The sequence below is a fragment of the Drosophila gunungcola genome, assembly GCF_025200985.1.
Source record: "Drosophila gunungcola strain Sukarami chromosome 2R unlocalized genomic scaffold, Dgunungcola_SK_2 000017F, whole genome shotgun sequence".
Taxonomy (NCBI): Eukaryota; Metazoa; Arthropoda; class Insecta; order Diptera; family Drosophilidae; genus Drosophila; species Drosophila gunungcola.
This window is the reverse complement of record NW_026453173.1, coordinates 175,339-199,020: the sequence shown is the minus strand read 5'-3', so window position 1 is coordinate 199,020 and position 23,682 is coordinate 175,339. Positions and strand designations below refer to the sequence as shown.

At 43.0% G+C, this 23,682-nt stretch overlaps 1 protein-coding gene across 1 annotated transcript in view; it reads left to right on the top strand.

Annotated features, from left to right (window-relative positions):
* The first annotated feature begins 7,664 nt into the window (after nt 1–7,664).
* The window catches only part of LOC128256399 (mucin-17), a 33,376-nt gene continuing 17,358 nt past the window's right edge, over nt 7,665–23,682 (top strand). Inside the window, 1 exon segment of the mRNA XM_052986740.1 lies at nt 7,665–8,315. The gene's annotated coding sequence lies outside the window, so the exon portion shown is untranslated.

Here is a 23,682-nt window from a genome sequence, read left to right as displayed (position 1 = left end):
GAATGTAACCAAACTTCGGCAAGCCGAAGTTCATAAACCCTTGCAGCTATTGCAAAAATTAAATATTCTTAAAATTATTATTTATTTGCGAATGTGTTTAAAATCATTAGAGCTTTGATGATTTGCAGCTCAATTATTCGATCGTTCCTATGGCAGCTTTATAATACCGTTTTCCGATTTGAATAAAGTAAAAAGCGTATTTCTAAATTATCAAATTATTAATAAATCAAAAAAAATTTAAAATAGAATTAAAAATTGAAAAGTTACCGTTTTTTTAATCTTTTTTTACTATTTTAATTTTTTCAGTCGTTCGAATTTGTTGAAATTTAAATCGTAGTTCTGAAATGTTAAACAATTTCAGAAAACTTAAAAAAAAATTAATTTTTTATTTATTTTTCCGATTGTTACTATGGAAGCTATATGCTATAGTCGTCCGATCCGGCTCGTTCTGACTTGTGAAATACCTGCAATAGAAAGACAACTTTTGGGAAAGTTTCATGCAGATAGCTTTAAAACTGAGAGACTATAGAAACGGACAGACAGACAGATCAAGAATATATATACATTACAGGGTCGGAGATGTCTCCTTCACTGCGTTGCAAACTTCTGACTGAAATTATAATACCCTCTGCAAGGGTATAATAAGGTAGGAGACGTTCCTTTTATCTTTTAAATGCTTTTCAACAAATACAATACTCCTTTGTTCTTCGAGTGACGGGTATAAACATGGCAACAACTGTCGATTAACTTAAACCCAAAATTACAAAATTGTAGTTGCTGGGTTTGGTTGCTGTCTACAATATCCGAACTCAAGCAATGCCGAAAAGATTCCAGTGGGACTTAGCTAGATTAGTAGCAAAAATTTGAAAAAGCCTAGCCTAAATTTACCACTGTGAAACCGTCAGATTAATTTCATTTAATGTCCAAGTAGCATTATACCAGACTACCCTCAGTAACGACTGTCTATGGACATTATGAGGCCTAAGGGGCGGACATCCGTAGACGTCGAGAATTCGCTTTGCATTATTTCGTTTTGCTGTTGATTCTGTTTTGTACTGTTGACAAACTGGCAATGGAAATGTTCAAGTATTGAATTTGGTTTATCATCAATTTTATTGTCACTAGGCATTTACGAGCGATTATTTTGGTTGTTGTTGGCTTCTATCGTTGTTGCTGCTTGCGGACAACAATCGCTTCTATCGGTGCTGTAGCATTTAATTTATAGTTTAGGCAAACGCCAAATTTGATTTATTGGTCAATAGGTTATCGTCCATTATGTTCAGCATATTATTTGGTTGTAATATCTGCTGGCATTGTCCATACTGCCCGCTCCTTCTTTGCCCACAAGCCCTTGTTCAATCATTACAATTATGCATTGGAAATTCATAGGATACTGTTTTTCACTATTTTTTGTTGTTTTCGTTGCTAACGCCCAATAAATTTGTGCGCCAAATGCTCGAAATACTCATACTAGTGTCTGTCATAAATCAATTCACTAAGTCGGAAGCAACTACGGAGTGAATCCGATGCCTATCCACATTCGTTGAAACCAGCAATTAAAAGACTTGCATAAAGTGCAGATTAATTTGGACTCGTAATCTCGCTCTAATTTTATAAATATTCCAACTAGAAATTAATTGCTTTATTCTTCCACTGTGCTATATTCCAAAAAGGCTCGCAATTATGTGTGCACTGAAACATGTTTGATGAAAGTATCTAGTACAATTCCGAAGCTAAAAGTATTTAAATACCCCAAACTGGCCTCCACTCCATTCTCCATCCCGTGTTCCTTCTTTCAGCATTCTGTTCTGCTGCTTCAGGAGATTGCGGTTAAACATGCAGCCAGAAACAACCAAGGCAATCGAACAACCAAGGCACTAAGAAAAATCGTTGTAAGTGCACGAGTAAATTATTTTAAAATGTAACTCTGCTGCTCTTAATTCCGCTCAATAGCTTTATCTTGAAGACGTTTTGTGTGCTGTCATTTGTGCATCGAAATGGAAAATTCACATAATTTACGTGTTGCGTTGTAACACAGTTATTTTTATTATTTTAGATTTTAAAGTCAAACAAATTTATTGTTTTCTCTGTGCAGACTTCATTGAGAATGTTTGGAGCCCTGGCTCAAACACGCAACCATCCATTCTCGAACTGCAACGGTGAAATGCGTGCTAGCGCGGTGTCTGCATCCGAATCTCGGTCTATTGACCAGGGGTTGAGGGGTACGCGGTTCCCGGCGGGTTCTCAAAGAAATCAAGGCGCAGGTTCAGCAGAACAGATGTTTACTTTTGCTTATTTAACTGCTTTTTCTTATGCAGAGTCAACAGCAGCCACACTCAGAACAACATCGGTTGATCGAACTCGATGTTTTTCAGTGCGGCTTTTCTCACGGACTGAAATAGTATTTTGTAATCCTGCTAAAGTATTTCAAAATAAACACGAGTGTAACAGAAATGTCATCCAGCCAAAGTTAATTCTCGGTTTAAATCTCTTTTGTTCGATTCAAAATCCTTGATAAATTAATTATATACTTTTCTGTGTTGGTGTGGTGCTACAAGGAATTTTTATAAAATAATCATTTTGAGGTCAACAGGTTTTTCTCGAAGTTGCAGTTGAATTATGACATTTTGTAAACACTCTGGCAATTAAGTCTAGTTGTAGAATCATGTAAGAACAACTTACTTATCACAAGTTTATTAAAATGGAATCAAGCCAATTTGAAAACAACAAATAACAATAATAATTTAATAACTACAAATAATAATTTTTAACTACAAACACCTAAAACTGATAAAATCAAAAAAGAAATGTATTGATTAAAAGATTTTGTTTTGCCATTCAAATTTTATAACGAGAATTTATTAAAATGATATTTAGAATAGTGGAGCGTGGAAGTCAGGCGTTGAAAAAGAATTTATATAACACGTATAGGGTCAGAAATGTTTCCTTCACTGCTTTACAAACTACTGGGCAAAATTAGACATAATATGGCAAATGTGGTACCAGCTGTCTGCGATGTTTTCAGTGGTAAATCGCTTACGGTAGTTATCAACATTGGGAATCGGATTTTAATACTTACTTGGCTTACTTGGAATGTATAAACTGCGAGTTCTAGAAAAAAGCATAAACCAAAAAAGACAGCAACTCGGCTTCTTCGGTGTTAACACAATAGATAAAATCTACTCACGAATTCTTAAGCTCCATTTGACACTTTTCCCGACTTTTCAGTGTTGGGAATATAGTCTTTTAGCTTAAATTGGTACCCACCATTAGACCACTATTTCTACCCAAGTACAACAGAGTTCGATTAATAGAATGGTCTGACAAAATATTATTTATGAGCATTTTACACCTTTGAAACGCTTGCAACTTAAGTTAATTCCCCTCGATACGTTTGTGTGTTCTAGATGCGGCTCAGTAGCGCATGTGCGGCAGCAACGCAGTGGCATCCTCAACATCATCTGGAGTTGGTGGAAGTCGACTGAGAGGCAGCAATAACGATTGCCACGGGCAGAGATTGTTAGCCCGATTATCAGCGAGCACTCCACTCCACTTGTGCTGTCTATCCAGACTCTTGCTGTCAGCATCTCCATTTGTCTGCAGCTGGAATGGACTGCGCCTTAGCTGTGTCTCCCCATGGGGATCGAAGTATTGAAGTGTAGCATTGTCGATACGAGTGCATTTCACTTCTACTTCAACGCGTCTTCTTGCAGGAAATTAAATCCATTGAACGCCGCAGATGGAGATGGCTGCTGATGCTGCCTGTTGCTGTTTAACCAGCATTTAACGTAAGCGGATTTATGTGAGAGCCCCAACTGATTGCCAGTGGGTCTTCGTGTGGTGGTTTCTTCGTGTCTTGTTCTGTGGCTTGCATCTCATTAGCACGGGGGCTCTACGGATGCGATGACCCAGCTGCTCTGGTCCGCCTCAGAAGTTTGCCGTTTCCAAGCCCCTGATGCTGCGTCAGTGTGCAGGCTTTGTGGAGTTTAGACCTAACGGAACAGCCAAAGATGGTAATTGATTCGTCACTCGGAGTGCTCTCGTTCGTGGGTGCAGTGCCGGTCGAAACCCAATCTATCAACCAAACGAAATCAAACCGAATCAATAATGCATTTTAAATGAACAGCGATTCCACTTGATGCCTCTTTGGCTAGAAATCCAATTACCAATCGCCCATCCGAATGTTGCAGCCGCGGGCGTCGAGGGCAACGGTCTGGCCAACATGTTATTATTGACAAATGGAAATGTCAAAATGAAATATTAACTGAAAATCAACAGCTACAGCAGCGCCGGTTGAGGAGCCGCACAAACAAATGGCGGCAAACAGCGAGCGACAATTGAAAATGTCAAAATTCATGAGCCCCACAGAAGTGTCGAGCGGTAACAGGCCATTCGACAAAATAACACTGCAAAAAATTAACTTTTCATTTTTTTTAATTTAAGAACAGGGTACGAATCCAATAATGTGATAGCTTTACCTATTAAATTAGAAAAACTGTCCTACAAAATTGTTAATCTAGTTAAAGCTACTAATATTATGAAACAGCATTATTTATTATATAAGGTTGAAATTTATTTTTTTGAATATATTTACTAAATAAAGTTTGAATTAAAAAACTATTTAAATAAAAATTATTAAACACAAAAATTACGCTTTTTCTGTAGGTAGGTTTGTTGATAGTAATTTGGCTAGACAGTGACAAATCACTCTGTCCTCCTGATACATGGTTAATATATATCGACTCACAAAATAATTTCCAAATCGAACTATATTTAAAAAGGTTATACTTATGACGGTCCTGCATATTTGAAAAACGGAATTCATGTATTTGAGATAGCGGAAAAGTGCGAAAGAACTGTTAGCGGAAACAACGCACTCGACTAAAGCGTTCCTTTTTTTTACTTTTATTTATAAATTTCCTTTTCAATTTCATGTTGATTCTTTCGAAAGTATATATTAAGCTAATATTCGTCTCTTAAGGAAGTTTTCTACAACATTTAGAATTCAGTTAACAAATTATTAATTAATTTTCATGTAACTTTGAGTCGTCGTTATAGGGCGAAGCTACGAGAAGGTAAACAAGGAAATCAAGTGTCAAATTATTAATATAAATGAATTGCTATGATCGTCAATATATGATGATTATGGATCAGCTACAACCTTTTTTCTAAGTGGACCCTGGGTGACTGGGAATGGGTGTAATAGAGCTGAACTCTCCTCCAGGACAGCATGTCACACGAGACGCGGTGGCAACATAGTCAGCAAAGGCGCACCATCGGGGCACAACAGCAACAACCACTTTGGTGGCGTTGCTGTCATCAATGGACAACGATTGCCGACACTCGAACAACGCGATATTTGAATGCGAGTGCCGCCGGTTCGGTTTTCGCCACTCTTCGCGTTGGTGTTTTTGCAATGACCACTTGATAAATGATAAATTAATTGAGTATTGCCAAATGGCATAGTTTTTCTAGAATGCCGAATAAAAACTGTTTTAGAAATGAATAAAATAAAACATTTGAAAACTGTGCCGCGAGATATTAGTGTAAAATTAAAGTCACAAAGTTAGCTATTGGAAAATGTTAAAATGGAAAGTAATCAAAAAACATTGTAACCCCACACAAATCGAATGGAATTAGAAACGTATTAGGAAAGGTCGGATTTCATCGTACTGTGCACAAAAGTGTTAAAGAAGGAAAACAAATTTATTTAGTTAAAGAGCATTTTAGTTTCGGTTTTTGTTTTTGACTCGCTGCCCAGCAGATAAGTCAGTGGAAATCGCTGCAAAACTTTAAATTTCGCAACTGGCTGCATGTCAGATGGTCGTGGGTCGCAAGGACGTTGGTTAGACGCCCAAATCGTATACAATCTAAATTTGGTTGGGGGAATGCTGGCTGCCACAGAGCAACATGTTTCTCTTCCCATGATTTTCTGAGTGTCACCGGTGTAATTAGTGAACTTGCAAATACGTTTAGCACATTAGTGGAGCTCGTGAGTTGGCCACGATTTGAGTTACAAGCATATTTTAATTAGCTGATAAATGGGTAGAGCGAGGAAACTGAAAGTATATGAAAGTGTTTGTGCCAGAGCCATGGATAATGAGAAATTTCTATGCGAAGTGATGTAGAAATTTCACTGGCGACTAAGACCACAGCGATAAATCAAATGGTCAGATCCGGAGCCGGAGTGAAGTCAAAAAAACGTTGATACACAAATATTTGCATAACACTTGATGTTTTCGGTAAATGCCAAAGCAACAGAAGCCGGAGCACAAGCGGCTACATGGATGCTCTCCAAATTGTTTGATCCACACAACCAGGCACTCATACTCACACTTCATTTGACCAAATATTGCACATCCAAGCTGCCAGAGCAACACTAGAAGCAAGCAACCTACTAAATGTTGCTTATTTTCACTGGCAAAATAAAATCAACAGAAATGGTAAATTGTTTAATTGAATTCACCGCAGATGCGCTTAAGTTGCTAGTAATTTAGCAAAGCCATCCGTTCGTTTCCACATCCATAGCTCTTGCTACAGCAGTATCTGTAACGCTGTGCATCTGAATCTCTGTCTGTATGTATGTGTATCTGTAAGTGTATCTGTAAATGTATCTGTAAATGTATCTGTATCTGTTTCTCTATCTTTATCTATACCTATATCCGTAGGAGACGTGCCGGACTCTCCGACATATGGGCTTGATTGTCGTCGCAGTGCAAATAGGGCAGCAACAATGATAGCAACAACAACAATGATAGCAACAGCAACAGCAACAACAAGAGCAACAGCAACAACAAGAGCAACAACGACAGCAGACACCAGGATAAGCATGGCACAGTTGCGGTGCCATGAAAATGAAATGTGAGTGCCAGTCGTTGTGGGCATTTCTAAGAGCCACTGTGTGCGTTCTTCCTGTAACTATGCATTAAATTGAAAACGGCAAAGAAAGTGCTCCGCAGACGGCAGTTGCCCGGTCGCTTGGATTGCAGTTGTTACTGGGTTCTAGATTTCTCCCAGGCCCAATTAAGCTGCTGTGCTGCCATCGAGTGTGTTTCGATTCGCAATTGGCCCGGCCAGCGATGTGGATGGGCGATGTGGATGTGGATGGATTGGATGTGGATGTGGATGTGGATGTGGCCAGGCATTGCTCAATGACCGACCGATAATGCTGTTGATATTTAAGATGCCTGCGAGGGACACAGCCCCAGCCCCAGTCCCAGCCCCGTGGATGGATGTCAAAGGTCGGCACCGTTCGCTTGGCCGGAGTTGCACAAGCTTTCTGGCCTTTGTAATCTTAATTAATTTGCGTGGGCCCGTGGATTCGGTGGCGTCATAAGTCAGCAGTGGTTCACCGAGGGCCTGAACCCACTTCCACCTGGCTGCTTCTGATTGGCACTGATCGGCAAGACGGCAAGTCGACAAGTCGGCAAGTCGACAAGACTGCAACTCCGCACTCATCTGCCGCAGTTCGTGGCCCGGTCGCAATGCTCTTGGCTAAGAGCGGGAAACTTGGGCGCATGCGCAGCCGGCAAAGACAAACTCGCTCGCGATCTCTCTTTCGGGCTCTCTCCGCTCACCGCTCTGCCTCGTCATCTTGACCATTTGGGGCCGTGTGTGTGTGTGCTGTGTGCTGGCTCTGCGGCGCGGAGCGTCTACTTTTCTTTCGGGCCAACTTCTTGGACTTTCTTGGCAACATGTTTAAAAGTCTTTTGGAAGCGCCAGCCCCACGTTCAGTTCACTGCGAGCGCTTACAGCGTCTGGTGCGTTGCGACAGAAGAACGAGTGCCGAGCTAACCGACAAAAACCACCAACCAGTCCACCGAACCAACAGACCGAGCGAACACAACCAGCCAAAGGATATAATCCTGGCTAACAGAGCGAACTCCTATATCCATGCAGTGCAAAAGTTGTGCGTGCAATGAGCCGTGATTCAAATGTGGCACGATTTTAATTAAATCGCCAGTTATTGAAAGAGTTAAAACAAAACACAAAGTACATCACGGTTGAATTGAATTCCGCTGAGCGGGAAACCACACACACGTCGTGCTGCACGGTTCAGCTTCTGAATCAGGATCGTATTCGTATCCGTATCCGTGTTCGTTTTCGTTTTCGTGTTCGTAATAGTAATCGTATTCATATTCGTATTCATATTCATATTCGTATTCATATTCAGTGCGCGCCAAATTCCTGTCGGCTGCTCCCGCTGCACCGACTGCACCGACTGCACTGACTGCTGTCCTTGTCGTATTGTTTATGGATTTGTTGGTTTTTGGTTCCGCGAGCTCCCCCCTAACACGTAGCAGTGGCGTCAACAGGTAAGCCTTGCATTCAGCCGGGATTAACTTTGCTTAAACTGTTGAAACAACTGCGGCGTCAGCCGACATCGGGCTGGGTGGGCAGCTCGGGAGGCACCGCCCAAAGCTCCTGCTTTTGCAGCACCAGCACCCGCATCCACATCGACAGCCAAGTGGTGACAAAGCGGATTGCCACGAAAATATTTACAAGTTTTAAATTGTTTATCCCGGCGAGGGTGTCCGGTGTGTGGGTGTTATTCCGCATATTAATATTTATGGCACTGGCCATCGTAGTTGGCTAAATGGATTGGATTGGATTGGGGCTGCGGGGAGGGGTCCCGCAAAGAGTGAAATTAAAACTTGTCTTTAATTAAGGAGTAGGACGGGCAATCAACGGCAGCCAAAACCAGCCAAAGTGGTGGGCATTTAGAACGGGCCCATAAAAGAGTCAACGGCAGCAGCATCGCCACACCACTAAGTGCAGAAGAAACAAGTACCACACACTCACACACACACACACACACACACACACATGGGGGATTGGCAGCCACACACGTGTAGCTGGAAACAAGTTGAAATGCCTCAGCTACAGTTGGCCAGGCTTACATGAGGCAATGTACTTGGCCAAGAGCCGAGAACTTTTTCCCCAGTACCCGGAATTCGAGCTCACAGATGAGGGACGGGGAGGGGCGGTGTGGTGCGGTGCGGTACGGGCCGATGTGATTTTAATGAACTACTAAAAACTCGGAATGCCAAACCTAAAACAAACATAAACCAACTTGACGCTGGCCAACGATTGCATTATGGCCACCACATGCAGCAGCAACATCAGCAACATCAGCAACAGTTAAGAGCGCAGCAAAGCAGGGCGAACAATGCCGCAATCTGTATATTATTTATGCAAGCATTAGCAGATTCCCATCCCCATCCCCATCACCATCCCCATCTCCAAAGCCATCCCCAGACCAAGTCCCCAATTCCCGAAGCCGCAGTCTCCAGCAGCTGTCCGTTGGGCTTGAGCCTGGTTAGTAGAGACTTAAGCTGACAGCCGCTACGGGGCGAGACGCAGCACAGTTTGAGTTACTTTCCACCCAGCTGATGGGCGGAACTGGTGCTGGTGCCACTGGCTGGCCGAGATTAGAGCAGCTACTGCAGTTGCATCTACAGTTGCCGTTGTTCTTATTGCGGTTTCTGTTACTGTTGCGGTTAAATAAATAAAGCAGCGTGACTCCACGGCTCAGCCAGAGTCTCAGCCTTTTGCTTTGCTTCTGCTTTGGCTCTGGCTTTGGCTTTTTCTCCGGCTCTGGCTTAGTACTCAGCTTGGCAGCCCAGAGATTGCGTTGCAACAACAGCCGAAGAGTTGCTGTTGCTGCTGTTGCTGCTGCTGCTGCTGCTGCTGCAGTGACTGGATCTGAAATTATAGATGGGTCCGCTTTCCAGCCCACTTCCTTTTGGACCTGGCCCAATTAGGGAGCTGCTGCCAGAACCAGATCCCAAGCCATTCAAGAAGCACCAATGTCCATGGCCTGCTCGTTGTCAAATCACAATTCGGAGAATGGGCCAAGACCTGGGAGTCGCTGCCGTTGCATAAGCAGCTGATAAACTTGCACATAACAAACTCATGGCAAATGAGCACGCCATCGCCATTAAGAGCTGCTGCATTTTAATTAATCAAGTTAACAAACGGAGGAGTGCAGCAGCTGCGTCAGCAGCCTCATCTGTCAACAACAATGCGCGCCGCAAACTAATTACATGCAACTCGGCGGATAAGGGGTAAGCCCCAGACCCAACATCCAACACCCAAGACCCAAGACCCAAGAGCCAAAACCCAAATCTCAATTGAGGCGGCCGCACATCGTCATTGTTCAATGTGGGCACGGCTTTGCATATGTGCGATTACCAAATTAGATTTCAGGCTAATTATGGCAGTTGCGCTGCAGTAAGAGCAAAACGAAACCCGAAGAAATTGCAACTGAAATTAATAGCCAAGGCGGCAGAAGTTTGCGCAACCGACGATAAACAAATGGAAGCAGTAAAAACCGAACTTCGGAGCGGAGTCAAGCCATCGGGACCTGCTCCAGCCCACTCCAGCCCACTCCAGGCCATTCCAGGCCACTCCAGCCCACTCGATGTCGACTCGAGAGGCAGCCAAAGTTCTCCGGCAGCTCGGCAACTCGCCTCCGGAGCGGACCGGGCTGTCCTGGATCTGCTCCGAGGATGCAGCACTTAATAATAATTAAATAATTTTCGCCAATTATAGAGCCAGCACATAGCCATCTAATGGGCTTGGCTTAGACTCTGCATCCGTATTTGTATCTGCATCTGTATCTGTATCTGTATCTATGTCTATGTCTGTATCTGCAGCCAGTGTCTCCATCTTCCCCAGCCCGAGTGTTTGTGTGTGTGCCGAACTAATAAATAAGATTGCTTTTAATTAGGAAAGAGAAAATTGTTGCCGCCAACGAAGTTAAACAGCAAGAGTTCTTCTGTTTGCCTTGCAGCCCTCTGCCCTGAACTAAAGTTCGGCACTCGCTCACAGATTCAGATTCAGATTCAGATTCATAAAGATTGGGTTTTGTCAAAGAGCCACCTCCAAAGCTGGACACAAAAGCTGGGGTTTCATGAAATTGTTTTTTTCTCCTATATATGTACAAACTAAAGGTTTTACAACTTTAAGGGAGTTGGAAACACCTCCTTTTCCCTCATTAGCCCTTTTGCACAAGAGAAATGAATTTCCTTAGGTTTTGAAAAAAAGTTTAATAGCTTGTGGACTAGCAGACATCCCCTTTGCAGTATGTAAATGAGTTTAAAAATTAATATCAAGGACGTCATAAAAACTATAGAAGACTCTACAACTTTTTGATTGTTGGGAATGAGTGTGGTTTCCAATAAGGCACTAATCAAGTAAAAATGCGAAAATCAGAAAAAATTGGGATATGCTCAACTTCCTGTGTGTACTTTGGCAGCCCTTTGCCCCTTTGCTGCTCACGGCAAAGTAATAGAGCTGGGACTGAGACCGAATCCGAAACAGGGCCACCCTGCTGTCGGTCGCACGACTTTCGGGTCCAGGCACACACTTTAATTTGAAAGCATTTGAAAGTTTTTGACGTTGGTGCCCGTGCATTTGGGCACTCCTCAGCTCGGCTGCAAACTACAAACTGCAAACTGCAAACTGCGAGCTGCAGTGGGATCAACGTCATCGCCTGACGCTGACTTGTGGCCCTAGCACACTAGCACACTGGCACACACACTCGGGGCTGTGTGGCACACGTCATGGGAACTTCAAGTGAGCCGGCCAAAGTTGGGAAATCATTTTACTTTGTTCAGGGCAAATTTATTAATAAACATTTTTCGCTTTTGCCCCGGCAGCGGAACACTGGCTGGCGGTGCGGAATTTTTAATTCAATTTATACATAAATCAGACTGCTTCAAGACACAGAAGCAGCCTCAGATCATCGCGTGCAGTGCCAAGTTTTCTTCTGGCCAGAATTGGGTCCCAGACACGAGTGGTTAGTGGACCCGCCTTTGTTTGCCGGCCAATAATCATTTTATTTGGCTAGTAGTACAACCGGAGTCTCGAATAATTCATGCGCATCTGTGTTAATATTATGCCGCACTCCGGTGTCGGACAGCTGAACCCTTTTTCGGCACTGGAACGGCCGGATGACTTTGAACTTTTGACACATTTGGCAGTCGGCTGTCATAGTTTGCAAGGGGTAATAGGTCACTGGGGAATTTATGCTTGGTTAGAGCGGTGTCCCGACAAGCCGGGTCCTTCCTTTTCCTCTTCGGTCGGGAAACACGAGCTCTTCAGCTACATAACTCTTGGTGCCCCAAATTATGAGACTTGACCCTTGGCATTGCCAGCCAGTCAAACAGACGGACAGGCGGACAGGCGGACAGATTTGACAGGCGGACAGACGGAAAGACGGACAGACGGATCGGGGTCCGAGTTTTGTAATCTTTTGTCAGAAACGCTGGTGCGTTGGGCGACCTTCAGGGGGAGTTATTTGTGTTAAGCGACTTGTTATATCTAATTAAGCGGCTTATTCAACTGGCGCACTCGTCACAAACCAATCGCCACAAGCCGCATTTCATCGCGTCAACACAGCATCATCAACGCGCCATCGAACGCACAATTGATGGTCTGCATGCCTCAATTTGTGTTGGATCACATTAGGGAAAAAGCATAGCCAGAGCACATTTTTTTCCAATGCGGCTTTTGTCCATGGCCCTACAATAATATATTAATAATAACAATGCACATCATGCGTAGTAAATTTGTTCAGCGTTTTTGCCATTTTATCAGGGTTTGTGCAATCACTTTCACAAAACACAAATTGAATTGCCATGGCAAAAAGCAAGCAGTAATTAAAAAAATAAAGGAAAACACAATTAATAATTGTGAAATTATTATTCGCTCTTGTGCAGCCGACTTTAAAGCATTAATTGAGAATTTTATTTGCCACGATGCGCGCCGGAGATAGCACTCAGCTCATCCGGCATGATTAATTTCTTGACCCTTTGAGCGATCGTTCGGACCATCGCCATAGCCACCGCCACCAACACCGCCACCGCCACCGCCCAACCGCTCACCGCATTCATGAGCTGGTCAATCAGCACTTAAGAGCTCTCCCAAGTGGATGCCAACAGTATGCTGCTGCTGCTGCTGCTGCTGCTGCTGCCGCCACTGTCCATAATCCATTAGAAAAAGTAGCAAATTATGATTTATTGCACTTCGCCCGAAGAATGGAAAAATTCATGAAAGCCACAAAGTGTGCGAGAGCTGGAAAGTATGCTCCGCTGAAACGAAGCCAGTGGCTCTTCGAGGGGGTGGCCATAAAGACGAAGCCCCAAAGTAGCATACCAAAATGTAAAACTCTTGTAACAAGGGTGCATGGCCACTTTGGGCTCCACCCACAGGCCTTCCTGTTGTGGCGGCCGCAAAACTTTTGGTCTCGGGGTATTAAGTATACGCCGCGATGATGCATTGATGTTGATGTTGTCGCTGCAGCCGAGTGCGCGGAACCGCAATTATTGCTCTATTTACGGCAAGCCAAGAAATACAGGGTCTAAGGTCGTCATCCCAATTACACGCTTGAGCAACGTGCGTGTTTTCCACTCGGCATTCGCCTGAGGCTTGTGTAACTCCACGCCTAATAAGCACCGAATCGGGTCTTGGCTGCTGAGACGCCCCTCAATTTGGACACATTAGAGCTCCCATCAGCTCCCATCAGATGGCGACTGCAACTGCATTGGCATTAGCCAAGCGTCCGAGGGGCTCAGCTCACGCTCACAAAGCCAATGATGCGTCAGCTGAGCAGCGGCTAAGTTAATAACTTTGACCGAAATACCAGAGACCAATAGCCGAAAAGTAAGTGTCATTAGCATATACTTAGCACCAGAACCAGTTTTCCCGCTCGCTCGCTCGCTCGCTCTTTCCCCGCTCCAGCGACTAGAACTCGTGGGTTAGAGGCTTCGGCTTCACAAAGCCGCAAGAAATGGAAAGAAAGGAGAGCAGCCAGCGGAAATGGGTCAGAAAGTTTCCCACTGGTTGACTTCTGTCTCAATTAACACATCCGAGCCGATCGGCAATATTCGCACATGCAATCATAGATTCTTGGTGCCGTGAGCCGGGATTTATCGGTTTGTTACGGCTGCCCGAGGCTGTCAAGAATGCAGCTCGGAACGGGCACAAATTGAATGGCGGAGAAAAGCTGTGACGGAAACTGTGGCAGCGACAGTGGCAGCGACAGTGGCAGCGGCAGCGGCAGGCGAAAGGCGCATAATAAACCATAATGACAAAATTACTATATTTAGTATGCTAAAAATCGGTCAAAGTGTCAGTAGGTTGTCCACAGCCGCCTTCATTAGCGGCGCACAGAAACTGACGATGACGGCTGTGCTCTCACTTTGGCCAAAACGCCTGCGCCGCCGAACGTGATGTTGCACTTTTTGGCATTAACTTCTTTTCACCTGGCGATGAGTCTGCACCGCGAGCTCTCCAGATCTCTGGCTCAGTATGTGTGCCGTGCCGCTACCGCTACCGCTACTGTCTCGTGCGTGACCATAGTACGAAAATCCCGCCTACCCACCGCAGTCGCACCCGAGGTCGGTTTCTAGCCCGGCAACTTTCATTTTTGCCGCTGTAGAATATCAATCCACAATGGACACAATAAAAAGCGTATCGAACACATCAATAGGTTATTGGCATATTTGTGTGCGGCCGTCTCTTCGCAGCGCTTTGTTTGCTTCCCATTCATCAGACCATCAAACCATCAAGCCATCAGACCATCAGACAGCCTTAAGCTCGCACGCAACTCGATTGTTTGGCTCTTCCCCATTCAAGAGGATTTGTCGTTGGCCGTTGTTTGGAGTGTACGAGTATATTTTGACGCGCCTTGAGAGAGTGTGCTCTTGAGGCCCCAAGTGCGGCAATTAGCCACGGCTTACCCCTAAGGTCCCCGTTCCGTTCAGTTCCGATCCGATCCCATCCGACCCGATCTGATCTGATCTGATCCACCTGTGCCTCACCTCAAGTCAAGAGCATGACTCCAAATGCACAAGGCTTTGGCGGAGAATCAGGGAACTGCGCCACATCTGCAGATTTACGAAAGACATACAGGCACAGGTACCGATACAGATACAGATACAGATACAGATACAGATACAGATACAGATACAGATACAGATACAGATACAGATACAGATACAGATACAGATACAGATACAGATACAGATACAGATACAGATACAGATACAGATACAGATACAGATACAGTTACAGATACAGATACAGATACAGATTCAGACTCAGACTCAGAACCAGACTCTGAATCACAGAGTGGAGCGGCCGATTGGAGATGATTTTCGGTAACGTTATAAAAACCGAAAGCTACGCATTCAGGTGACCTACATTCGCAGCATGCCAGCAGCATGCCAGCAGAAGGCAGCCGCAAGTCTTGGTTGCTGCGGTTGTTGTTCTGCTTTATTATCGGCTGTGCTTGTTGGGCTCTCTTGGCCATTGGCAAGCTCTGTGGGCCAGGAACGAGAACGAGAACGAGAACGAGTGTGTCCAAACATTTTGGCCTGCGAAAGCAACAGGGAGCGAACCTTTCGCTTCTGTTTTGCTGCGTTCTTCTCTCTATTTCGGCATGAAAACCATCTCTCGACCAGCACTTTAAGTCGTGAGTTTTCTGGTCACTTCTTTCGTGCGTTTCTTTTGCTGTCGCTTGTACTTGAGCGGAATTTATAATGCAATAATTGACGCTTTTATTTTTGCCAGAAATCCGGAGGAAATTGGGATTTCATTGGCCCCAAATCGAATTGTTTTAATAAACCCATGATGAGGCTATTATCATGTTGGCAGTCCAGAAGGGGAGACATCTTCAGCTCTTTAAAGCTGAAGACCCTAAGCGAGTGAGGGTATCAAAAATTCAGTCTCCTGAAAAAAAATGTCGTTTCGTTTTTATTGCCAATTACTTTTGACTGTTTTCGCATTGAACTTCAATTAGCACCGTCTCATTATTATCGTCGCATTTCGGCAGACACCTCCGCTAACAATTCTTTTTTGAACTTTTCGGATTCGCCTGTGTACATTTTTGGGAAAGTGAGGCAATTAAAAATTAATTGCCTCGGCATGGCACCACTAAAAACGTCGAGGGGCACGTGCGAATCCAATTGATGTTAGCTGATTATGTTTAGCAGCCGCAAATTACTTATATTTGCGTATTTAAGTTATTAATTAACTTATTCCTCTGCGCGACGAAAAACTTGTAATTTCAAATCGATGAATCTATTTAAATTGTTTAAGCAATATTGAAAACATATAGCTACCGACATGTGCCGAATGTAAGTTAATTTTTAACCCGGCTCTTATAGAGTTCAAGACCAGCTGTATACGATGAAAGAATAGATTTAGCCACAACAAAAAGACATTAAGGTTTGGCACAGCGTGAATAGTGGAACACAGTCTTTTCTGAGCACGAACTTAAATAGTTGTATGCATGGTCTGTAGATATTTGTGGTAACCATGTTGAAAATATTTCTTTTAACCTATTCTAAGCTAGCTACATTTTAAATGATTAAAACAAAAAGGAAGCAATCTTCTTCTTTATATACCGTTGCAGCTATAACAACACATATCATTCTATGATAGGGTTAATTTCAAAATCACTACGATTCTATCAATTTTACAAATATTTTTATCAGTAATAAAGTATCAAAGTAATATATAACAAAACAACAACAACAACTTTTTTTGATTCGATTCATAATTATAAGACATATTTCTTTTAAATTTGTATTGTGACATACATAAATTTGATGCGTAAGATAATGGGCCGATTTAAATTTGTTGATAGTCAATCGGAGCTCCATTAGATTTTGCTACACAAAACAATTTTCTTTTCGTAGAGTCTGCCAATTTCTTGAGTGGACTGACATCGAATCTTCCCCATTCAGTTAGAACATAAGTCTCTAGTTCTTCATTGTTAATATACTGCTGGTTATTGGCATAGATCTGTTTTACTCAGGTGCCCCATGTTTCTTTTGGATTTAAGTCCGGGGAAGCAAGCAGGCCAGTCCATTGAAAGCACAGAACAATCGACCATATAACGTTTGGTAGCATTGCTGACATGAGTTCGAGCGTTACCTTGTTGAATATGAAGGGCATTTCTCTATTTTCCTTAATGTCCGCAGTCGGTGCTGAGTGTTTTTTGAATAAAAAGCCTCCCATACCACTACTGAGCCTCCACCAAAGTTGCGCTAGAAAAATAAAGAGGATTTATTTCGACACTCTCTCCAGTAGTATTTGCAACCATCAGGACCATTGAGATTCCACTTTTTCTCTTTTGAAAATATGATCTTTAAATTACAAAGATTTAAAAGAAGTTTACATAATTGCAAGCTATGGACTTACCGTGTTCCATTCAGTTCTTAGATGATTTTCGGCAAATTGAAGTCGGGCATCCTTGTGTCGAGGCAAAAGATGAGTGATTTTATCATTTTTGATATTTTAACGCTGCAGAGTTCGCCAAACTGTTGTTTTGACACCTTGTTATGAAGGGCCGCTGCCAAGTTGAAGCAAAATTTTGTCGACCTTAAGCTTTATAATATAATTATTCGTTGTTCATATTTTTGGCCGACTGGTTTTACCGAATAGCTGCTTGTATAAAATAAAAGAACAAAAATCAAAATATTGTTATTTTAAAAATTTTTAATTTTTTGAATAGTTGCAAGGTAATATAAATTTGGACTTGCCGAAGTTTACTTTTTTTCTTGTAACCTATTCGTCACGGTTTAATAAACAATGCCTATGTAGGCAAAATACCTGAATCAAGCGGACCGAATGGAAACATTTTAAAGTGTATTACTTAGTTGAAGCTTATTTATTTATTTATTATTTATTTATTTATTATTTATTTATTTATTCGCCAATGGATAAATCCTTATCTGTCTATCAACTAACATAACTTTAAACTGAGTTTTAATTAAAAAATATTCCCTAAGTAATTGCCTAAGTACATCCTTCTTGGATTCCCAAACCAATCGAATATTTTACTTATTTTACTTCATATTTATATTTTACTTCACAAAATCTGATATAAAATATTTTTTATGTTGAAGGTGCGATCGTTAAGAGGTGATTTTTTTGTTATGACACAGTCGTCCGATTATATAGGTCTAAAACTATTTTTTGAAAATGTAAAAAAGTTTTGTAGCTGTCGGTGTGCAGCGGTGTGTAAAATTAATATTTTCCTATTTTTTCAAATGTTTCCTTAAGAAAATGTAAAAATTTTGATATTCCTTATTTTTAAACACATTTTATAATAAATAACACCAAGATTTTTTAAAATTTTGTTATTAACATAAACAAATAAAATTTTTTTTTTCCTCGAAAATATATATTTTCTTTGAAAAAATTGCTTACGTCTTAATATTACTTTTTTCAATTGTTTTAAATATATACATATATTTTATATTTGGTGGTAGATAGATCGGCTTTTCAATCAGCTTTTTTATTACGCTGTAGAGCACTAGCGAGGCATCTACTTTTTCAGATTGTAACAAAAGTGGTACTACTGGCACACCACTCTGTTTTTTGATTTTTCTCTTAAAATTCTTCCGTTTATTTGGATTTAAAGACACATTAAAAGTTATAAATCAAATTAGGACAAAGGGTATAAGGGGCTGCTCTATAACATTAATTTGTTTAGCCCGGGTAAACTTTTAGATGTCATTTTCCTGCCAAAGTTCCTGCTTTAAATCGCTTTCATACTTAATAATTCCTTTCGTATATAACGGCAATAAGCAGTTGAGTATATTTAGATAGTTTGGAACTTACATTTGTTTTAATGTCAAAACTAAAAATTGACTACCTATCATGATATTGCCTAACATTTTACAAGCATTTTTTTTTTGTCTTTCCGATAGAAGTAAGTTTTTGTGGATGCCTAGCTTACGTTAATTGTTAGTTTTGTTAGATCACTACACTTTGTTTATATACTTTCTGCTGCAAATTTATTTTTGCTGTATCTTCATTCTCTTTAGTAGTCTTTTAATTAAACTTTCTTGTTCCAGGATGCCTTCAAAAGGCTATTTTTTAATAAACAACAACCCTTTATAAACCTTTAGATGTCGGTTCGATAACGGGGAATTTAAACAGTTTTTTCGTAAGCGTACTGCGTACATTTTAAAATTTACTACGTTGTTTAACCTAATGTATCCAGTTCATTTTTAAATATTTATTTTAAAATTTGTGCAAAGCACTTGTTTTTTTCAATTTTATGTTAAACTTAAGAGTACACTTAACCTTTCGTTTGGGTAGAAACTGAGAGACAGACGGATGTGGCTATTTCAACTCGTTTAGTGATACTGGTCAAGAAAGTATACACTCCATATGTTTGGGAATGTCTCATTCACTGTTGACTACAATTATAATATCCCCAAAAAGAATATGAATATATGGCGATTTGTTTTCTGATTTTTCTGCCTATTAAAGTTTTAGTCTTTTTGGTCAGAGAATGATTTTGGTTTACCTTTGTACATTTTATTTTATTTATTTATTTATCTCAAATTATTTACTGCTTTTGTGTTCCAAAAACATATTTGGTCCCGGAGAAACAAGGCAGCTGGGGGGGTAATTCTATTTGACCCCAATGGGAATTTGAATGTGCTTGTCTGTTTTCACTATCAATACTCTTCTGCAATTGAATTGCAGCACATAAAGAGCGACTAAAACTGAAATCCATGCCCCAGCGGATGTGCAGGTTTGGCAATCAAAAAGCGCATTTTATTGATAATTCCAGTTGCCAAAAGTTTGAGTATTTTATTAAAAAGCAACGACCCAAACTTTGCCAACCAAATTATTTCGAATGTCAGCGACGAAAACAGCGGGCTGCCAGCTTACTCTCACATCAAATGCAAATAAACGAAGCACACACAGGCACACGTCCCAACAAATAGCATCGATATATAGCTGCAGCAACAATCATCAGGGCGAGCTGCCAAATGAAATGTTAGGGAAAATCAAACAATTTCGCTCATTGAGCTTTTAAGCCGCTAGGGCCGAAGTGGGACGCAGGGTCGCCGGGCACAAGCACATGTCATTTTTCAGATACTTTGATGTGCGACGGCCAAAACAAACAGCATTTGGGGCCGTCATAGTCCTGCATATTCCCGCCCTCCTGCACTCCACACAACCCACTGCTTGTTGGTGTATAAATACCGCCAGTCGTTGCCCATCAATGCGATTGAGCCGCACGGAATTTTCGGGGGGCTTTAGATACAATATCAGAGCGGACGTGGTCGCAGTGCTCCTTCATTCGTCTGGAAGAACAAAGTGACTGAAAGTGGGCAGTGAAGGGGGGTCCAAGTAAATGGCAAGCAATGAATAAATATTTAAATGCTTCTAGGTCGGGAGCACAACATCCTAGACGCCAGTGCTTTAGCCCAAATGGTTTGCATTCAAATTGAACTATTGCAGTTTGAAAGCTGCATTCGCTTTTAATATTACAATAAACAAAAGCCCCACCCTCCGATAAAATATATCCCCAATCCATTTTATCAGTCATCCAGTATTGCATTTTATTGCAGCTACATCAAAGAATGTTCGCCCATCAACCAATCGCTGAAATCCTGTGGCAGTAAATAGATTTCTGAATATTTCGGCGCCATTTATTGTATTTTTTGGGGGAAACTAATTCGACGGACTCTCGCCGTTTGTGGTGGATTCTTTTGCCGAAGAGTTTCCCGTGGCAGATTGAAAATATTGAAGCTAATTGATGGCTTTCGATGCCTGGGCAATGTGTGGCTTTAACAAAGAACAAAAGCCGCCCGGAATTGGTCGGGAACAAAAGTTGAGTATTTACCGCGCATCCGAGCTAATGAAGCTATTAGTGCTGGCCTCGATGTTGGTCAGCACGTCACTTCGAATGGCCACTAGTTCTGCGAGCCCGTGGCCCTTTTATTGGGCACGGGAAATGACCATTTTCCACAGCCAACTACATACAACAGAACAAACATTTTTTACTTGATTTGGTCGGGGCAGCCGGCCAGAAATAACAAAAGCCGAAAGTGAGTGGAACTGTGGGTGGTGGGTGGTGGATGGTGGATGGTGAGCAAAGGGGTCGCAAAGTTTATGCCAGTTGGTTGATTTCTGTAGCATTTCCGTTTTGTTTCGTTTTAATTCTCGAACTGCTCTTTGACCATATTTGATGGTAAGCACACCAGCACACCAGCACACCAGCACACAATCACACAACAGCAGACAAAGGGCCAGAGGGGTGTATAAAATGAAATAAAATGTTTGACTATTGCGGAAGTGCGCCATAAGTTTATTTCTTGTGCTGTGCGCCATTTTGCTTACATATAATATAATATTTGCGAGTGTGCAGCCCGCTTTCGGCGCTGCCATGTCGATTGCTTTTACTTGTAGTTTCGGCCGGGCTGCTGTGTGCGGCTTATTGGCCTTTATGCCCCATAATGTAGCGGAAATTGTCCAAGTTTTAAAGGCATAAAGGCATAAATGTTTAATTCAAATGCCGCCCAAACGACCAAATGCCCAAGCGCCCGACCGGCCAAGTGTTCAATTTACTGCTCTGCAGCTCTTCTTGCTGCCCTGCCCCCCTGCTGCCCTTAGAACCCCAGCAGCTGCTGCTGGCCGCCATTAATATTTTCCAACTATTTGCATAAATTAATGCGCGCACACAAAATGTTGCCAAAATATTGCTCTCTGCTCTCTGCCCTGGCAACTTATGGACCTGTCCTTCGTCCTGCGTCCTGTGTCCTGAATCCAGGATGCGATGTACATGCGAGTGGGCGGGGCAGACATGTGGGCCAGCTCAGCTCAGCTCAGCTCAGTACCGCTCCAATCAGCTCCGCTCCTGGATGTGAGTGAGTTTTAATAGCGATTTAAAGCGCCTTCGTTAGAAAGCGAATGCGATTGCAATTGCGAATGCGAGCTAAGCATGCGCCAAAGTTTCGCATATGAATGCGAAATGAAACTGCAGTTCGGCCTGCGGCGCTCATAACTCCGTCGAAAGTTTGTCTATTCTGACGTAATGGGGCCTGGACCCTCGGAGCTGTGTTCTAATACATGGGTGCAGGTGTGTGTATTTCCGAACAGCTGCAGCTGTTTGTGGACGCCGCCCCAATTTACCACTGGCAATAGCGGTAGTGGTGGCGTTGGGCCTGCCACTTCTGGGAGCACATTAACATACACAATTCGCCTAATCAACTTCCACTAAGCAGCCTTTAATTAAAATGCCTGCCAGTCCAACTGAACGGGTGTGGTTCAAGCCCGCTAGTCAGATGTGCCTTAAGTTTTGGGCCCAGAACAGGCACTTCCCATCAGCGCCCCCGGCTGCCAACCTGCCAACCAGCCAACCAGCCAACCTGGGGACTGGTAATTGAGTTTTTAGGAGCTGTTAGCGGTCCCACACCAGCTCTTTGCACCACTTAATGGCAAAGATGCGCAGCTACATGCAGCAGGCGCCGGAGCGGCGCATTGTTGTGCAAATTAACTATGCACCTGCCCACGAATACGAATAGGCAGCACACGCACATGCACATGCAAACGCCCACAGATCCCCGAAAATCACGGGCACTGGGCCCGAAATGCAACTTAAAGTTCCTCGGCAGCGGCAGACAGCAGAAACCAAATCAAATTTGCACGAAAAACCAAAGGTAAACTTTGAGCGCCACTGGCGACCCATCCACGGCACATCCACGGCCCATCCACACCCTCGCCAGCTGGCAGTTGGCAAGTTGGGCAGCACACATACGCAAATTCGCACGTCGCTTATTTGGTAATTTGCGTGAGTGGGAAAATGCGTTGCGTGTTTGCCCAACATGCAGCCCGTTCGTGCGAGGGGCTGTTGCAAAGTTCATAAACTTGTACGCACCTGAGCCCACACACACACACTGCAATGGGCCTAATTGAGTTGGCCGAGGAGCTCGGGCGGAAATATTTAAGCCCGTGCGGTCAGAATGCAAGTTTCGGCAACTCCCTGTCTGAGGCACAATAAATTCGCATAATAAATGGGCCGGCGTTTAACTGTGTCAACAGCAGTCGACAGCAGTCAACAGCAGTCGACAGCAGTCAGCTCGGCTCGCGTCTCAAGAAGGGCAAACAGAGTTCAGCTTGACGAGCCCAGCACCTGCACATAAAATGTTAAACAGGCGGCTAATGTCCGAAAGGATGCTCGGCAGGGCCCAAAATGCACCGCAGCTGCTGCTGTTGACGTTGTCATTGGGGGACGCGGGGCGGGGAATAACGGAAATTATGCAAAACAGGTAAAGCAGCTTTGGCGAAACTGAACCTCAACTGCAGGCACTAAATTATGTGCTTTGGAGCAGAGCGCTCGGCTGAAAGGCGACGCCATCGGAGGTCTGCTGCGGGGCCCAAAGGATGCTTTAAGGTCCCAATTGGCAACTGGGGAATCCAGCTCAAGCCGAAAACCTCAGAGCAAGTTGCCTTTATTGACCACGACCTCTTAATTCGCAGTAAACACATAAGAGACACTTCTCCTTCTCACATTTCTCTCCGAAAAAAAGCTAGATAGTGTCTGCTGATCTATAATTTATACAGACTAACGCACAGCACAACACAACATCACAGACATGGAATGCAATAAAGGGCATCTATTGGCCTCATCCCGGCCAACTTATCACTCCTGATATCGCTGCCTGTCTAGGCCTGCACAGGGCGATATCACAAATCTTCATAACTGTCCGCACATTTGGCCTCGTTTCGCAGCCGTTTTTGCCTCTATCTGTGCCACAGTGAAGTGAGACGAAAGACTTACCCGTGCACCAACGGCGTTTTTGCTGTCTCCAAAAGCGCCTGTGGCAGCAGTGGTTGGGAGGCAATAGAACCTTATCCGAG